This window comes from Colobus angolensis, unplaced genomic scaffold, assembly GCF_000951035.1.
Source record: "Colobus angolensis palliatus isolate OR3802 unplaced genomic scaffold, Cang.pa_1.0 Scaffold21, whole genome shotgun sequence".
NCBI classification, from domain to species: domain Eukaryota; kingdom Metazoa; phylum Chordata; class Mammalia; order Primates; family Cercopithecidae; genus Colobus; species Colobus angolensis.
In genome coordinates, this window is record NW_012115266.1 from 2337025 (window position 1) to 2353107 (window position 16083).

Here is a 16083-nt window from a genome sequence, read left to right on the forward strand (position 1 = left end):
CTCAAAAAAAAAAAAAAAAAAAATAGTTGCCTTGACTTAGTGGTACCCTCAGGCCCCTGGCAAAACCAAACAGAAAACTTCTTTCGGTAGCTCCTTTAAACCTGGCCACCCAGGATTCTCCCCTCTGAAGCTCAGCTCACAATTCAAAATGACAGAACACACAGGAAACACATCACCATGAGAAAAGGCCACAGACATAAAAAAGAGCAGGATTCGACACCTGCTCCAAATACCCCCAGCTAGGAGAGAGAGGCTGTGCCATAGTATGTGAGACAGGCAGCTTCTAGAAGGGCTCCCAGTGATCTCCCACCCTTGACTCTTCACAACTTCGTGCAATTTCCATCCCTTGATTGTGGGCTGGACCTAGTGAGTTTCTTTTAACCAACTGAATTCTCGTTTTACTTATTTTATTTTACTCAGAGATAGAGTTGCACTGTGCTGTCCATGCTAGGCTGAAACTCCTGGCCCTGAGCAGTCTTCCTGCCTCGGCCTCCCAAACTGCCAGGATTACAAGCACCAGCCACTGCGCTCAGCAGCCTTCGCATTTATTTACTTTTGAGACTCGCTGTATCATCCAGGCTGGAGTGTGGTGGCATGATCTCGGCTCACTGCAACCTCCACCTCCCAGGTTCAAGCGATTCTCCTGCCTCAGCCTCCCAAGTAGCTGAGATTACAGGTACCTACCACCACGCCCGGCTAATTTTTGTATTTTTAGTAGAGATGGGATTTCACCATGTTGGCCGGGCTGGTCTAATACTCCTGGCCTCAGGTGATCCGCTCACCTTGGCCTCCCAAAGTGCTGGGATTACAGGCGTGAGCCCCTGAACCTGGCTGACCAACTGAATGCTAAACTGGCCTGAGAGATTCTCACGCCCTGGTGTCCACACCTCGCTAATGCCCTCCCGTGAGTGAATGTGATGGGCTACAGTCCCTTTGAGCTAATCAAATGGGATGTTACCTAAGTGGACCTGAACCAGTCAGGCAAGTCCTTTAAAAGAAAGGCACATGGCGGAGAGGCACTCTCCTGCAGGCTTGGAGCAGAGCAAGCGGCCATGGTGCCACCTGCAAGGGGGCCTCTGGAAGCCGAGAGCGGTCCCCGATGGCAACTTGCAAGAAAACAGGGACCTCAGTGCCCCATTGTAGGGGACTGAATTCCGGCAACAACCAGAAGGGGTGTGAAGAGGACGCTAAACCCCAGCTGAGAACGTGGCTGGCCCACACCTTGATTGCAGCCTTGTGAGACCCTGGACAGAGGCCCCGGCTCTTCATCCACATCACCCACATCCACAGTGTGACAGTGCGTGGGTGTTGCTTCAAGCTTTGGAATTTATGGTAATCTGTTACACAGCAATAAAGAACTGATACAAGGCCGGGATTGGTGGCTCACACCTGTAATCCCAGAACTTTGGGAGGCCAAGGCAGGAGGATAGATTGAGCCCACGAGTTTGAGACCAGTGTGGGCAACCTACGGAGACCCGTCTCTACAAAAATAAAAATAAAAATTAGCTGGGTGTGGGAGTACATGTCTTGTGGTCCCAGTTCTTGGGGCGGCTGAGGTGGAGAGGATCACTTGAGCCAGGGAGGCTGAGGCTGCAGTGAGCTGTGATTGCGCCACTGCACTCCAGCCTGGGTGATGGGGAGAGGCCCTGTCTCAATTTAAAAAGAAAAAGATGCCGGGCATGGTGGCTCACACCTGTAATCTCAGCACTTTGGGAGGCCGAGGCAGGCGGATCACCTGAGGTGAGGAGTTCAAGACAAGCCTGACTAACAGTGAAACTCCGTTCCTACTAAAAATGCAAAAATTAGCCGGGTGTGGTGGCAGGCGCCTGTAATCCCAGCTACTCAGGGAGCTGAAGCATGAGAATCACTTGAACTTGGGAGACAGAAGTAGCAGTGAGCAGAGATTGCACCTTTGCCCTCCAGCCTGGGCAACAAGAGTGAAACTTCATCTCAAAAAAAAAAAGGAAAAAGAAAAAGAAAAATAATACAATGGCAAAAAGTAACAGGCTGTCACTTTCGAAGGCAGGTTCTGAAGACCGATTCTGTCTTGGTCACACTTTCTGGCATTCTTTTTGAGGCCTACCATGAAAGGAACTGAGAGCAGCCTCTGGGTAATAGCCTGGGAGGAACTGAGGTCCTTATTCCAACAACCCGGGAGAAACTGAATCTTGTCAGCACCAGGGCATGAAGTTGGAAGCAGGCGGCATCCAGGCCAGCCTTGAGATGATTGCCGCCCAGCGACAGCTTGGCTGCATTTGATAACTGATGCGTGGTGTGTTATCTGATGCCTGGCATCCCTGCCAGACGCTGGGGACCCTTGTCCCTACAGGGATTTATGAATGTTGGGACAAACGACACCTAGGCTTCAATGGCTGTGTGACAAAATTTGTTAACCATATAGTAAATGGCAAGAGGATTCCGCTGGAAGGGCCTAGGTTGGGTCTGGAATGAAATAAGCATCAGTGGAGAGGGCGGCTTTGGGTTTTCATTTGGTTGGGGCTGGGGTTAAGGTGAGGTTGCCATGGGTAGCCTGGGACTTAGTGGATTCAACATTTCTGCTGGCTCCAAAGTACTGACTGCAGACGAGCCTTGAAAACGTGCAGAGGGAAAGAAGCCAGGCACATGGGCCGCATGTTGTATGATTCCATTTCTATGAAGTTTCCAGAACAGGTAATCCCTAGAGACAGGAAGCTGACCAGGTTGGGCAGGGGTTGGGGGAGGAGGAATGGGGAGTGGCTGCCAATGGGGACGGGTTTCTTTCTGGAGCGTGAAAATGTTTTTTTTTTCTTTTGAGACAGAGTCTTGCTCTGTCACCCAGGCTGGAGTGCAGTGGCACCATCTAAGCTCACTGCTACAACTTCTACCTCCTGGGTTCAAGCAACTCTCCTGCCTCAGCCTCCCACGTAGCTGGGATTACAGGCACCTGCCACTTCACCCAGCTAATTTTTGTATTTATTTATTTATTTTTTGAGACAGAGTCTTGCTCTGTCGCCCAGGCTGGAGTGCACTGGCCTGATCTCAGCTCACTGTAACCTCAGCAATTCTCCTGCCTCAGCCTCCCAAGGAGCTGAGATTACAGGTGCACGCCATCATGCTTGGCTAATTTTTTTGTATTTTTAGTAGAGATGAGGTTACGTCATGTTGGTCAGGCTGGTCTCAAACTCCTGACCTCAAGTGATCTGTCCACCTCAGCCTCCCAAAGTGCTGGAATTATAGATGTGAGCCATCGCACCTGGCCCCTAATTTTTTCCCCATAAGTTATTGGGGTGCAGGTGGTATTTGGTTACATGAGTAAGTTCTTTAGTGGTGATTTGTGAGATCCTGGTGCACCCATCACCTGAGCAGTATACACTGAACTGTATTTGTTGTCTTTTATCCCTCACCCCCCTCCCACTCTCCCCTCCAAGTCCTCAAAGTCCATTGTATCATTCTTATGCTTTGCATCCTCATAGCTTAGCTCCCACATAACAGTGAAAGCATACGATGTTTGGTTTTCCATTCCTGAGTTACTTCGCTTAGAATAATAGTCTCCAATCTCATCCAGATCATTGCAAATGCTGTTAATTCATTTCTTCTTATGGCTGAGTAGTATTCCATCATATATATATATATCATATATGATATATACCATAGTGTATATAGATACCATATATACCATATATATCATATATAGACCATAGTGTGTATATACACACACACACACACCATAGTTTCTTTATCCACTCTTTGATTGATGGGCATTTGGGTTGGTTCCACGATTTTGCAGTTGTGAATTGTGCTGCTATAAACATGTGTGTGCAAGTATCTTTTTCATATAATGACTTATTTTCCTCCAGGTAGATATGCAGTAGTGGGATTGCTGGATCAAATGGTAGTTCTTCTTTTAGTTCTTTAAGGAATCTCCACATTGTTTTCCATAGCAGCTGTACTAGTTTACATTACCACCAGCAGTGTAGAAGTGTTCCCTGATCGCTGCATCCACGCCAACATCTACTTTTTTTTTTTTTTTTAGACGGAGTCTCGCTCTGTCGCTCAGGCTGGAGTGCTCAGCTCACTGCAAGCTCCGCCTCCCGGGTTCACGCCATTCTCCTGCCTCAGTCTCCCGAGTAGCTGGGACTACAGGCGCCCGCCACCGTGCCTGGCTAGGTTTTTTTTGTATTTTTTAGTAGAGACGGGGTTTCACCATGTTAACCAGGATGGTCTCGACCTCCTGATCTCGTGATCTGCCCTTCTCAGCCTCCCAAAGTGCCGGGATTACAGGCTTGAGCCACTGCGCCCAGCCTTTTTTTTTTTTTTTTTTAATGGTCATTCTTGCCGGAGTACGGTGCTATCGCATTGTGGCTTGATTTGCATTTCCCTGATCATTAGTGATGTTGAGCATTTTTTCATATGTTTGTTGGCCATTTGTGTATCTTCTTTTGAGAACTGTCTATTCTTTTCCTTACCCCACTTTTTGATGGGGGTGTGTATTTTTTTCTTACTGATTTGTCTGAGTTCGTTGAAGAATCTGGGTATTAGTCCTTTGTCAGATGTATAGATTGTGAAGATTCTGTCCCACTCTGTGGGTTGTCTGCTTACTCTGCTGACTGTTCCTTTTGCAGTGCCAAAGCTCTTAATTTAATTAGGTCCCAGCTATTTATCTTTGTTTTTATTGCATTTGCTTTTGGGTTTTTGGTCATGAAATCCTTGCCTAAGCCAATGTCTAGAAGAGTTTTTCCAATGTCATCTTCTAGAATTTTTATGGTTTCAACTCTTAGGTTTAATTCCTTAATCTATCCTGAGTTGATTTTTGTATAAGGTGAGAGATGAGGATCCAGTTTCATTCTCCTACATGTGGCTAGCCAATTATCCCAGGACCATTTGCTGAAAAGGGTGTCCTTTCCCACTTCATGTTTTTGTTGAAGATCAGCTGCCTGTAAGTATTTGGGTTTATTTCTGGGTTCTGTATTCTGTTCCATTGGTCTATGTGCCTATTTTTAGACCAATATGTCACTGTTTTGGTGACTATGGCCTTAGAGTATAGTTTGAAATCAGGTAGTATGATGCCTCCAGATTTGTTCTTTGTGCTTAGTCTTGCTTTGGCTATGAGGGTTCTTTTTTGTTCCATATGAATTTTAGAATTGTTTTTTCTAACTCTGTGAAGAAAGATGGTGGCATTTTGATGGAGATTGTGTTGAGTTTGTAGATTGCTTTTGGCAGTATGGCCATTGTCACAATACTGATTCTACCCATCCATGAGCATAGGATGTATTTCCATGTGTATGTGTCATCTATAATTTCTTTTAGCAGTGTTTTGTAGTTTTCCTTTAGAGGTCTTTCAACTTCTTTGTTAGATATATTCGTAAGTTTTTTGTTTTGTTTTGTTTTTGCTATTGTGAAAGTGGTTGAGTTCTTGATTTGATTCTCTGCTTGGTTGCTGTTGGTGGATAGAAGAGCTACTGATTTGTGTAAATTAATTTTGCATCCAGAAACTTTGCTGAATCCTTTTATCAGTTTTAGGATGTTTCTGGAGAAGTCCTTAGGGTTATCAAGGTAAACAATTATATCATCAGCAAACAGGGGAAGTTTGACTTCCTCTTTATCGATTTGGATGCCCTTGATTTCTTTCTCGTGTCTGACTCTCTGGCTAGGACTTCCAGTACTATGTTGAAGAGGAGTAGTGAGGGTGGGCATCCTTGTCTTGTTCCAGTTCTCTGAGGGAATGCTTTCAACTTTTTCCCATTCAGTATTATGTTGGCTGTGGTTGTGTCATAGATGGCTTTTATTACAGTAAGGTATGTCCCTTGTATACTGATTTTGCTGAGGATTTTAATCATAAAAGGGTGCTGGATTTTGTCGAATGCTTTTTCTGCATCTATTGAATGATCATGTGATTGTCGTTTTTAATTCTGCTTAGGTGATGTATCACATTTACTGACTTGCCTGCGTTAAACCACCCCTGCATCTCTGGTATGAAACCCGCTTGATCATGGTGGATTATCTTTTTGATATGTTGTTGAATTTGGATAGCTAGTATTGTGTTAAGGATTTTGGCATCTATGTTCATCAAGGATATCAGTCTGTAATTATCTTTTTTGGTTGTGTCCTTTCCTGGTTTTGGTATTAGGGTGATGCTGGCTTCATCGAATGAATCAGGGAGGGTTCCTTCTTTCTCTATATTGTGGAATTGTGTCAAAAGGATTGGTACCGATTCTTCTTTGACTGTCTGGTAAAATTCTGCTGTGAATCCATCTGGTCCCGGCTTTTTTTTTGTTGGTAATTTTTAAATTACCACTTCAATCCCACTGCTTGTTATTGCTGTGTTCGGGGTATCTAATTCTTCCTGATTTAAACTAGGAGGGTTGTATTTTTCCAGGAATGTATCCATCACTTCTAGGTTTTCTAGCTTATGTGTATAAAGGTGTTCATACTAGCCTTGAATGCCCTTTTGTATTTCAGTGGTGTCAGTTGTAATTTTCATGTGTGTCCGTGTGAAGAGTCCACCAAACAGGCTTTGTGTGAGCAATAAAGCTTTTTAATCACCTGGGTGCAGGTGAGCTGAGTCCAAAAAGAGAGTTGGCGGAGGGAGATGGGGCATGGCCGTTTTATAGGGTTTGGGTAGGTAATGGAAAATTACAGTCAAAGGGGTTGTTCTTTGGCAGGCAGGGGCTGGGGTCACAAGGTACCCAGTGGGGGAGCTTCTGAGCCAGGAGAAGGAATTTCACAAGGTAATGTCATCAATTGAGGCAGGAACCGGCCATTTTCACTTCTTCTGTGATTCTTCACTTGCTTCAGGCCCTCTGGATGTATACGTGCGGGCTCGGGCTCAGAGGCCCAACATTCCTGTCTTCTTATATTAATAAGAAAAATAAAATAAAATAGTGTTGAAGTGTTGGGTTGGCAAAAATTTTTGGAGGGTGGTATAGAGAGATAATGGGCGATGTTTCTCAGGGCTGCTTCGAGCAGGATTAGGGGCAGGGTGGGAACCTAGAGTGAGAGAGATTAAGCTGAAGGAAGATTTTGTGGTAAGGGGTGATATTGTGGGGTTGTTAGAAGAAGCAGTTGTCATATAGAATGATTAGTGATGGCCTGGATGTGGTTTTGTATGAATTGAAAAACTAAATGGCAGACACAAGGTCCAAATAAGAGCAGGAGAAAAACAAGTATTAAAGGACTAAGAATTGAGAGGACCCAGGACATCCAATTAGAGAGTGCCCAAGGAGGTTCAGCATAGCCCTGACAGCAAAGATTATTTATTTATTTTAAGAGGGAGTTAAGAGCGGAGATTTGGGATAGCACCAGGAGATATCAGCTGTGATGTCCTGGAGAAACAGTGTAAACTGGCAATGTGAACAAGAGCAGTGCATTTATGAGTAGTTGAGAATGGTGAATAGGAGTATGTCTAGACAGAAGAGAGTAGGGTTGACAAGTGTTTGGGGCACAGTCCAAGTTGGTCTGGTATCTGGAATGAGACTGGTGCCTAATAAAAAGGAGTGTCTATACAGGAGCTCAAATGGGCTGTACCCTATAGCATTCCAAGAACAGGCCCGAATTCTGAGAAGGGCAGGTGGTAAAAGTATTGTCCAGTCCTTTTTAAGTTGGTGGCTGAGTTTCATGAGGTGTGTTTTTAAAAGACCATTAGTCCGTTCTACCTTTCCTGAAGACTGAGGAAAGGTAAGGTAGGTAAGTGATATGCAGGTTTCACTGAATACCAAGAGCCTGAGAAACTGGTTGGGTGATTTGACTAGTAAAGCCCAGTCCGTTATTGGACTGTATAGAGGTGGGAAGGCCAAACCGAGGAATTATGTCTTATAGAAGGGAAGAAATGACCACAGTGGCCTTTTCAGACCCTGGGGGAAAGGCCTCTACCCATCCTGTGAAAGTGTTTGCCCAGACCAAGAGGTATTTTAGTTTCCTGACTTGGGACATGTGAGTAAAGTCAATTTGCCAGTCCTGAGCAGGGGCAAATCCCCAAGCTTGATGTGTAGGGAAGGGAGGGGGCCTGAACAATTCCTGAGGGGTAGGAGAATAGCGGATGGAACACTGAGAAGTGATTTCCTTGAGGATAGATTTCCACAATGGAAAGGAAATGAGAAATTCTAAGAGATGGGCTAGCGGCTTGTAACCTATATGGAAGAGGCTATGAAATGACGACAGAGTAGAATGGGCCTGTGAGGTTGGAAGGAGATATTTTCCTTGGTCTAAGGAACCATTTGCCTTGTGTGGGAAGAGATTGATAGGTGGCAGTTTCAGTGGGGGAGTAGGTGGGAGTGATTGATGAGAAGGAGAAAAACTGGCCGTGGGAATGGTAGCTGCTTTTTTAGCTACCTTATCAGCATAAGCATTGTCCTGAGCGATGGGATCTGATGCCTTTTGATGACCCTACAGTGAATGACTCCAGCTTCCATAGGAAGTAAAGCAGCCTTGAGAAGAGTTGTTATTAAATGATGGAGGACCCCTGCATAGTGAGGAAACCTCTTTTGCCCATATAACAGCATGGTGGTGGATATGGAAGGCATATTTAGAGCAGCAGGATATGCAAGGCATATTTAGAGTCAGTATCAATATTGATGGGTAGTCCTTTTGCGAGAGTGAGGGCTTGAGTTAAGGCAATGAGTTCGACTTGCTGAGAGGTAGTGGACGGGGACAGAAAGTATATGCATCAGGTGTGAGGAAGAAAACAGATTTTGGAAGTTATGAGAATTGTAGAGAGTGAGTTGAGCATAATTTGTGATTTTGAGTGAAGGGGTGGCCTGCCCCTCCACACCTGTAGGTGTTTCTCATCAGGTGGGATGAGAGACTGAGAAAAGAAAGAGACACAGAGACAAAGTATAGAGAAAGAAAAGTAGGCCCAGGGGGCTGGTGCTCAGCATACGGAGAACAGAACATACACAGGGACCTGTCTCTGAGTTCCCTCAGTATTTGTTGATCATTATCTCTACCATCTTGGAGAGGAGGATGAATAGGTAACAGTGGGGAGATGATCAGCAGGAAACATGTAAACAAAGGTCTCTGTGTCATAAATCAGTTTAAGGAAAGGTGCTGTGCCTTGATGTGCACCTATACAAATATCTCAGTACATTAAAGAGCAGTATTGCCGCCAACATGTCTCACCTCAAGCCCTAAGGTGGTTTTCTCCTATCTCAGTAAATAGAACATACAATCGGGTTTTACACCAAGACTTTCCATTGCCCGGGGACGAGTAGGAGACAGATGCCTTCCTCTTATCTCAGCTGCAAAGAGGCCTTCCTCTTTCACTCATCCTCCTCAGCACAGACCCTTTAAGAGTGTCAGGCTAGGGGACAGTCAGGTCCTTCCCTTCCCACGAGGCCATATCTCAGGCTACCATATGGGGAGAAACCTTGGACAATACCTGGCTTTCCTAGGCGGAGGTCCCTGCGGCCTTCCGCAGTGTATCGTGTCCCTGGGTACTTGAGATTAGAGAATGGTGATGACTTTTAACAAGCATACTGCCTTCAAGCACTTTTTTAACAACGCACATCCTGCATAGCCCTAAATCCATTAAACCTTGAGTCAACACAGCACATGTCTCTGCCAGCACAGGGTTGGAGCTAGGGTTACGCATTAACAGCACCTCAAGGTAGAAGAATTTCTCTTAGTACGGAACAAAATGAAGTCTCTTATGTCTACTTCTTTCTACATAGACACAGTAACAGTCGATCTCTCTTTTCCCCACATTTCCCCCTTTTCTTTTCGACAAAACCGCCATCGTCATCATGGCCCGTTCTCCATGGTTGCTGTCTCTTCAGAGCTGTTAGGTACACCTGCAGACTAACAACAGACAGAACAGGCACACAAGGATTAATATGAAATTTGCAATAGTAGAACTTCCGATGGTCTTAACCCAAGTGACAGGGTTAAGATTTGCGAGGCCATCAGCAACTCCTGCTATTGCCTCAGTTCCTGGTACCAAATTTAAATGGGCTTTTGATGCTTCAAAAATTTGTTCTTTTAATTTGGAAATGTCTAAAGTGAGATTATGTTCTCTTCCCTGTAGGCGGCATCTAACCATGTCCCAGTGATGCTCAGACTCATTATAAACTCGGGGTGTAGTACAAAAATCTGATGTATTCCAGTCACACTGTAACTGCAAACGATGTTCTAGGCTCATGAGCCTATCTCCCATCCAAATGACAGTTTGTCTAAGATAATTAATTTGATTTGCCTATTTTTGGTCAATACCAGATTGTGAATTCCACAATCTTGTAGAATTATTTTGCCAATCATTAACAAAGTTTACTGTCTGAATATAAGAGTGCAATGCAACTCCTGCCACAGCGGCCATAGGTGTGATTGCAATTAATCCCATAATCACTACAATTCAAGTAAAAATGAATCTCTTGTATCTATTTAAAGTGCCTTTTAATACTTTAGTCAAAATATGGACGGATGGCGAGGCCTCCCACAATCAGTCCATGGACACAGGGATCCACACGCCTTCTCTTGCTCTCACTAGCAGAATACGGTGCTGCCAATTAAAAGTTGAATCAATGCAAGTAAACAATCTGTAATTTTCACAGGTTATAGTTTAGGAGTCTGTTTTAATAACTATATTTCCCACAACTAGCATATAAGGGGACTTTACACAACTTTGCAAAGGAACTGTTAGACTGGAATTTATGTCGATAGTATAAAATGGCTTATGATCTCTTGTTTCTACAGTTTGATTTCCAGACCAAATTTTAATGCAGTATGAGGCCATGGTAAGCCTCCATAATTCTGGATGTTCAGGACCAGAAACAGGACTTATTATTTTTGGTCTTAGAGTAGAGATTCCTTTTTCTCCCCATTCCCAAGGGTAGAAAGACTAATTTTTTGGGCTTATGTTTGTCTAAACTTTCTGTCAAGTCACTATTAACAGCTGGACTCCCTTGTGCACTGGGACACGGTTGAGTTTGTCCTGTGCAATTGTAGTAGAACTGACCTCGGGGTGCCCAAGCTATAATAGTTCTGAATTCATTGTTTTGTAATGTCATCGCGCTGTGGGCCACACATTCTTCCCAAACTACAACTTCTGTGCCTTTTGATCCTTTGGGAATTTCCTTGGGGCAAGGTTTCCCCTTAGGCCTAAATTTTAATGATCTTTGATAAGAAAAGTCCTGTAAATAATTTACCTGTGGCCTGAGTGACATTCCACTTACCGTGTGATAAGTAAATCTACTGGTGGGACTGACAGTAGGTACTTCTACCAACCAATTTTGGATTACAGGCATTAAACATCCTGGTGCTCTCCCTAGGCAAATAGGAGGATAACGATACCCAGTGGAAATACTTATCATCATTCCTTCTTCCTCAGGTTTGGCAGGGCAACGGTCATCTGTGGGCCAGGTACCCATGCACTATTATTAACATCTATTTCAATAAGATTCTCCATCCACGTGACTGCCCGAATTAAGGGCGGGAAAGGCACATAGGCCCAGTAGGTATAATTAACTGCAGCTGTTCCTGCAGGCATGGGGAAACTTCCTGCCATTGATAAAATCATCAAAGCTGCAAGCAGCATGTTCTCTGGAGTTTGTGTCACCTTTGTGTTCTCTAGGCTTTTTTTAGCTAACTGTGTCAGCTTCTTTAATTGTGCCCAAGTTGGCGGCTCCACTTTCTTGGTGGATGGCGACTTCATCTGTTCTTCTGACATCACCATTTTGTCCATCTTGCGAGTCGATGGTGCTCGATTGCGGTGTGTCCGTCTCTGTGGAGGTGCTTTTCTTTGCATCTCCGATGGGTTCATTGTAGAACTTTCAAATGTCTAGTGGGTATCCAAACAGGAAGCTGATTTTCTCCTGGTGAAACACAAGCAAAACCTCTCCCTCACGTTACCACCTTCCCTATTTCCCATGTCTTATTTTTGTTGTCTTTCCACCAAATCAGTTTTCCTCCATTTGGGCTGTTCTTTTTCCAGCAAGATGTTGTTCTGCAGAAGTAGTAGTCTGATTTCTATAAGTGTTTAAAAAATTTAAAGTATAGAGTGCTAGATTAAGTTGCATCTGAGGAGTGGTACACTCCTTACTGTCTCCCCCTTCTTTTTGTTTAACTAATTGACATTTGAGTGTTCTATTCGTTCTTCTTTTTGTCTTTTTTTTTTTTTTTTCCTTTTTGTGGAGAACGGGGTCTCGCTGTATTACCCAGGCAGGTCTCGAACTCCTGGGCTCAAGCTATCCACCCGCCTCTGCCTCCCTGAGAGCTGGGATTACAGGCGGGAGCCACTGCGCCCGGTGAGTGTTCTATTAGTTCTTTCAACTACGGCCTGTCCTTGGGAATTACAGGGAATTCCTGTTGTATGTGTAATTTTCCACTGATTTAAGAATTTTTGGAAAGCTTTACTATAGTATCCTGGTTCATTGTCAGTTTTAATGTTTTCTGGAACTCCCATTATAGTAAAACAAGATAATAAATGTTTTTTAACATGGGAAGTACCTTCTCCTGTCTGGCAGGTTGCCCATACGAAATCTGAGAAAGTATCAACTGTCACATGGACACATGATAGTCTTCCAAATGAAGGTACCTGTGTGACATCCATTTGCCGTAACACATTAGGACACAGACCTCTGGGATTAACTCTTGCCTCTTGAGTGGGCAGGTGCAGGACTTGACACTGGGTGCAATGTTGGACAATAGCTTTTGTCTGTTCTCATGTGACATCAAATTTGTTTTTTAACCCTGCTGCATTTATGAGTCGAAGCATGAAGTTCTTGTGCTTTTATGAATGCAGACGACACCAGTAAGTCAGCTTGTTCATTTGCTTTAGTTAAAGGCCCTGGTAAATTAGTGTGTGCTTGAATGTGAGTAATATAAAATGGGAAATTTCTTTTTCTTACAGTTTGTTGTAATAAACTGAACAGCTGGTTTAACTGATCATCCATGCTATATTTAATTAGAGCTGTCTCAACATCCCTTGTAGCCTGTACTACATATGCGGAATCTGATACAATATTAACAGGTTGATTAAAGTCTTGTAACACTGTAATGACTGCAACCAACTCTGCCCTTTGGGCCGATTGATATTGAGTTTTGATGGCTCGCTCTTTTGGCCCAATGTAAGCCGCTTTTCCATTGCTGGAACCATAAGTAAACACTGTCAGAGCATTTTCTAAAGGTTCACATCTGGTAATTTTACGTAAAATCCAGGTAGTCAATTTTAAAAACTGGAAGACTTTTGTTTTTGCCTAATGATTATCAGTAACTCCCACAAAATCAGCAAGGCCAATTTGCCATGCACCAGAATTGATAAAGGCTTGTCTAACTTGTTCCTTGTTTAAAGGAACAACTATTTCGTCTGGGTCATTTCCACACAATTTTATTATTCGTAATCTTGTCTGACCAATTAATGTAGCTATTTGATCCAAGTACAATGTAAAAGGCTTCATTGTACTGTGAGGAAGGAATGACCACTCCACAAGATCAGTATTTTGAACAATGATGCCTGTTGGAGAATGTGCAGTAGCAAAAATCAGAAGTTGGAGTGGGGCTAAGGGATCTATTCTATTTATTTGTGCTGACTGAATTTTTTCTTCCACTAATTTAATTTCTTTTGTTGTCTCTAGGGTTAATATTCTTTTACTATTTAAGTCTGGGTCTCCCCTTAAGATAGAGAACAAATTTGACATGGCCTAAGTAGGAATGCAGAGAGTTGGCCGAATCCAATTAATATCTCCTAGCAATTTTTCAAAGTAATTAAATGTTTTTAATGTCTTTTCTTATTTCTATTTTTTGTGGCTTAATTTTTCTATTTTCTATCTGCATCCCTAAATAATGAAAAGGAGTAGAGGTTTGAATCTTATCAGATGCTACTGCCAGTCTTGCGTTGGCAACCTCTGCTTGCAGAAATGTATAACAGTCAATTAATTTGTCTCTCGTTTCTGCAGCACATAAAATATCATCAACATAATGAATGATCTAACAGTCTGAAAACTTTTCTCTAACTAGTTGAAGAGCTTGACCTACAAAAGTCTGACAAATAGTTGGACTATGAAGCAATCCCTGAGGTAACACTTTCCACTGAAACCTGGTGGTTGGTTCTTCATTATTTATGGCTGGTATAGTAAAGGCAAACTTTTCAAAATCCTGCTCCGCCAGAGGAATGGTAAAAAAGCAATCCTTGAAATAAATTATAATTAAAGGCCAGTCTTTTAGGATCATGGCGGGAGAGGGCAACCCAGGTTGGAGAGGCCCCATGGGTTGAATTATGGTATTTACGGCTCTTAAATCAGTTAACATACGCCATCTGCTGGACTTCTTCTGAATTACAAACACAGGAGAATTCCAAGGCAAGAATGAAGGCCCAGTAAGTCCCTTTTCTAACTGTTCCTTTGCTAATAAATGCAAAGCCTCCAGTTTTTGTTTTGGTAGCAGCCACCGATTTATCCGTACAGGTTTTTCTGTTTTCCAAGTTAATGGAATGGGTTTAGGAGGCTCTACAGTGGCTGCCCCTAAAAAGGATACTCTATTCCTTTTCTTTCTTGATTTCTCTCAGTCTCAATTGGGACTTTAATGCCATTTTCATTTTTTCCTAGTCCCTTTCCTGGTACATATCCCATCTGAGTCATGATTTTTTGACTCGTGGGGCTGTATAATGGAGCGGGCATAATGATTTCAGCACCCCATTGTTGTAACAAATCTCGACCCCACAGATTAACAGGAACTGAAGTAATCGTTGGCTGAACAGTACTTTCTTGATTATCTGGCTGTAAACAATGTAAAATCATCGTACCTTGATACACTTTGGAGGCTGTGCCTACGCCGACAAGTCCTGTAACAAACAGCCTTTTGTTTAGGCCAATTTTTTGGCCACTGATTTAAAGCAGTGATAGAGACATCTGCTCCAGTGTCTACTCACTCTTCAAACTGTTTTCCTTGAATAATGGCCTTACACACAGGTCTGCTCTGTGAGACCTGACTTGCCCAATATGCAGCCTTTCCTGCCGGATCAGTGCTTCCAAACCCTCCGGTTCTTTTTATCTCACTGTTTCCAACCTTAATATAAGGCAGGAGTCATAATTGAGCAATTCTGTCTCCTAGACTGGCACTGCAAGGAATTGAGGAGCTAATAACCAATTGAATTTTGCCTTTGTAGTCTGAATCAACCACACCAGTGTGAATTTGAACTCCCTTTAGATTTAGACTTGACCTTCCTAAGATTAGTCCTACAGTCCCCTCAGGCAGTGGGCCATGTACCCTGGTGGGGATTTTTTTGTGGGGACTCCTCTGGAAGCAGAGAGACTGCTTGTATAGTGCATAAATCTACCGCTGCACTGCTGCTTGTGGCGGGGAACAGTTGCTGTATTGTGGGAACTGGCGCATTCCCTGAGGCACTTGTGACAGTGGAGTTGTTGTCCCTGAAAACCCCGAGGAACAACGGGCTGAACTGGGAATGCCCCAGTGTGTTGTAGGGCCTGACATTCCCGACCATGGTTGCCCATTTTTATCAAATTTACAACGACATTGATTAGCCCAATGTTTTCCTTTTTTACATCTTGGACATAGGCCAGGTGGCTCTTTATCTGTTGTTGTAGTAGCTTGAGTTGTTATATTTTGTTTATTTGAGACTGGGAAATTCTTTTTTAGATGACCAATTTGATCATAATTATAACATTTTCCCCCAAATGTTCTAACTTGTCCTCCTAAAGCAACTCCCATTATTGCTTGAGCCATAAGCACAGTTTTATGCATAGCTCCTCCAATTCCATCACAGGCTTTTATGTTCTCTGAGATTACATCTGATCCTGCCGGGACCTGTCCTTTTAATGGCTTAATGGCTGATTGCCATCCAGGATTGGCGTTTTTGTATGCCATCAACTCCACTATGACCTTACGGGCATTTTCATTGGTAATTGATTTTTGAGCGCGTTTTGGAGCCTTGCTCCAAAATCAGGGTAGGGCTCTTTAGAGCCTTGTCTTATTGTATTGAATGAGGGGCAGGCGGTTCCTGGGTCTTGGATTTTTTTCCCCGGCTCTAAGGCAGATAGTTCTAACTTGCTCAATGGCCTCATTCTGCATTATTGCTTGTTGATTAGTAGTGATCCAATTTTTACCTGTTCCTAATACTTGATCTGCATCTATGTTAACTGGAGGATTGGCAGCCCTGTT